A 3,487-nucleotide genomic window follows, 5' to 3' on the forward strand; every position below is an offset into this window, starting at 1 on the left:
GTTTGACACTGAGTGTATCATTCTGTGATTTGCAGAGTGTTGTGTTTAGAGGCTCTAATTTGGGAACTAGACTACAGCTGGTCATCAAAGGCCCAAGGACAAATGAAGTCTGAGACTAATTGAGTAGAGGTGAAAATGTCTGAAGCTAAAGCATGGAAATTTCACATTGCAGTGAAGGGAAGTGAAATGGGGAACCTGAAAGGGCACTGGAATGGAACGGAGGGACCATAGGAAAATGACCAGGAGAAAGTGGTGACCAGAGGATGTATTAGAGAAGAAACACATTTCCAAGGCATTGCTTTGGGGCCAGTGAAATAATCCAGCATGATGACCCACATGGCAGAAGGGTTAACTGACTCCCACAAGTTGTCCTGCAACCTCCATGTGTGTGCCCCCAAAATAAAGAGCTGAAATATTCTTAATATCTTTTTTTAAAAAGAGTGTCTTATAATCTGAGAAAGTGGAGGCTGGCTTTTTAGAGTTAATTCCAACAAATTAGGAATAAAAGATGTTCACTCAGTGTAAACAAGAGGAAATAGAGATGTCCACTCAGGATAAATGAGAGGGAAAAGAGTTACCTACTGGAGATGCATGAGAGGAAACACACTGAGAGTAAATAGAACAGAAGGCTCTTTGGGGAGCATTGCAACTACATAATTTTTAGCTTTTTTTTTCTTGAGTCAAGGTTTCACTCTGTAGCCCTGGAACCTCGTTTGTGGATCAGGATGCCTCAAGATTTGTCTCCATCTGCTTCTTGTGTGCTGGGATTAAGTTACACACACAGTAATTTTTAACTCTTTTTATAACACTTTTTAGGATCGAGTGCAAGGAATGGCTGTAGGTGTGTAAACCACATAATATCAACATTTTGTTTATTGTATATAATAGGTTAACTTCTCTAATGTCAAACATTATTTAACAATTCTAAAATACTAGTGAGGTATTTTATTTTTGTATTGTTCACTATTTTTTATTCCTTTTATTTGGTTTTCATTTTACAACATTAACTGTAGTTTTATATGATTGCCAATTATGCTTACACCTACCTATGTTCACTTTTCAAACTTTTCCTTAGTGTCAGAATATTGGGCATGTAGCAACAGTCTCTTCCATCTCATATATGCTGACTTTAAGAATTATCAGGCCCTTCTCATATATTTTAATTTTCTCCTCATTATCCACAATAGCCTTAATTCCAAAGGTAATTGCTACTGATAATACCTAATTTCTGTGAAAACTTTCTTCATTACTATCTTAGTTGCTTTTCCCGTCCATGATAAAACACCATGAGCAAGACAGCTTATAAACTTTAGTTTGGGGCTTACAGTTTCAGAGAATGAGAGTTCATGGCAGCAGAACAAAGAAAGGCATGGGGGGCAGCAACAGCTGAGAGCTCATATAGTGGTCCTCCAGTTGGATGGAGAATCAATTTGGCCTGAGTCTTTTGAAACCTCAGAGACCCCTCCACTCTGACACACCTCCTCCAACAAAGCTACACCTTCTAATTCTGCCCAAACAGCTCTACCTACTGGAGACAAAACATTCAAATATATGAACTGATGGGGGCCATTCTTATAAACAAACTACTTTGGCCATTTAATCTCTCCACTGTTAGTATGTGTCCTGGTTAGCTTTGTCAACTTGACATGGCTTACAGTTATATATGACAACGAGCTTTAGCCAAGGAATTGCTTCAATCAGAGGGGCCTGTGGGGATTGACTGTAAAGAATTGTTTAGATTATTAGCTAATATAGGAGGGCCCATCCCACGGTTGGCAGTCCAGAGTGAAGTCACTCTTCCTCTATGGTTCCTGAGTATAGATTTCCAACTTGAGTTCCTACCCTGACTTTCCTCAATGATAGATTGTGATCTGGAATAAAAAGCAAATTAACTCATTTCTCTCCTCAAGCTGCTTTTTGCTCGAGTATTTTAAACAGAGTAATAGAGACGAAACTAGAATACCATGTGTATATTATTGGTGGAATTTTGGGTGTGTGTGTGTGTGTGTGTGTGTGTGTGTGTGTGTGTGTGTGTGTGTGTGTAGTGATTTTAATAAAAATGGCCCACACAGGCTCATAGGGAGTGGCACTATTAGAAGGTGTGGCCTTGTTGGAGGAAATGTGTCACTCGGGGTCAGGTTTGCAGTTTCAAATGCTGAAGCCAGACCCAGTGTCACTCTCTCTTCCTCATCCCTGATGACCTGGACTACTTCTCCAGCACCATGTCTGCCCCTTGTGCCACCATGCTTCCCACCTTGATGATAATGATTAAACCTCTGAACTGTAAGACAGCCCCAATCAAGCGCTTTCCCTTACAAGAGCTGAGTTGTCATGCTGTGTCTTCACAGCAATAGAAACCCCAACTAAGAGAGTCTGTGAGTGTGTCTTTGGAAGCCAGAAATCGATGTCAGATGCCTTCTTCAATTGTTTACCAAGTATTCTGTGAGACAGGGTCTCTCAGTAATTAGTTCACTAATTAGGTAGCCCAGGGATTCTCCTGTCTCTGCCTGTCCTGTTCAAGGTCACACCCCAGTTTTTTGTTTTACATGGGTGTTGGGATCTGAACTCAGGTCCACCTGTTGGTATGCAAAGTGTTATACTGAATGAAGCTTCTCCTCAGCCCCTTATTTCTATTTTATATAGTAGCAGTTCATTTTCTTGTAGAGAGACATAGTCTAAGAGGTGTTTTTTATTCCTAATATATTTCTGACCATTCTTGATTAACTTTGAACTGTTTTGACTTTGAATAGTGGTTAGTGTTGCTTCGGTAAAAATTGTTTAAAAATTTGTGGTTTCAAACGAGAACAATATTGCAATGAACACAAAATTGAGACACATCCTTTGTCTGACACAGAAATGGAACTGCATCTGAATATTTCTCTTCCTTAAAAATCAAGGTGAGAACACAACTTAGATTAAAGTCTGTGGCCAGTACAAATGTGGTTGCAAAAAAAAAAAAAATACAAACCCACCAAGAAAGAGAATCCTGCAAATAAGAAAATAGATTTAAAACAATAACAGAAATCCAGGACATTTTTAGTGAATCACCCATGAACTCACCGTGTAGGATTTAATGCAGAACTCCTGCTTCAAGGTGATTCAGCTTCTCAAACTCCAGTTTTCTCGAATGGAAAATGTTTGTAGAACTGAATTCTATCTACCCTTTGAAAGCCCTCGTCGTAATCCCTGAGGTCAACACCAAATAGCAGTTATCTTTGTTTTCTGAAGATAGAGCTGTATGAACATGCTCTATTTTTGTTTTTTTTTTTCAATCAAACAATGTGAAGGTACATTACCTTATCGTCCATTGACGGACCAAAAAAAAAAAAAAAGGTTAATTTTAGAACTGTTGGCATTTCACTGAGAATATATCGCACAGGTCCCCATATGTAAATGATTGATCCCCAGTTGGTGGCTCTGTTTGGGGAAGTTTAGGAGTAAATCCTCACTCCTTTCCAGTTACTTTCTCTGCTTGGTCTGATGATTA

The sequence above is a fragment of the Mesocricetus auratus genome, unplaced genomic scaffold (assembly GCF_017639785.1).
Source record: "Mesocricetus auratus isolate SY011 unplaced genomic scaffold, BCM_Maur_2.0 Super-Scaffold_100014, whole genome shotgun sequence".
Classification (NCBI taxonomy): domain Eukaryota; kingdom Metazoa; phylum Chordata; class Mammalia; order Rodentia; family Cricetidae; genus Mesocricetus; species Mesocricetus auratus.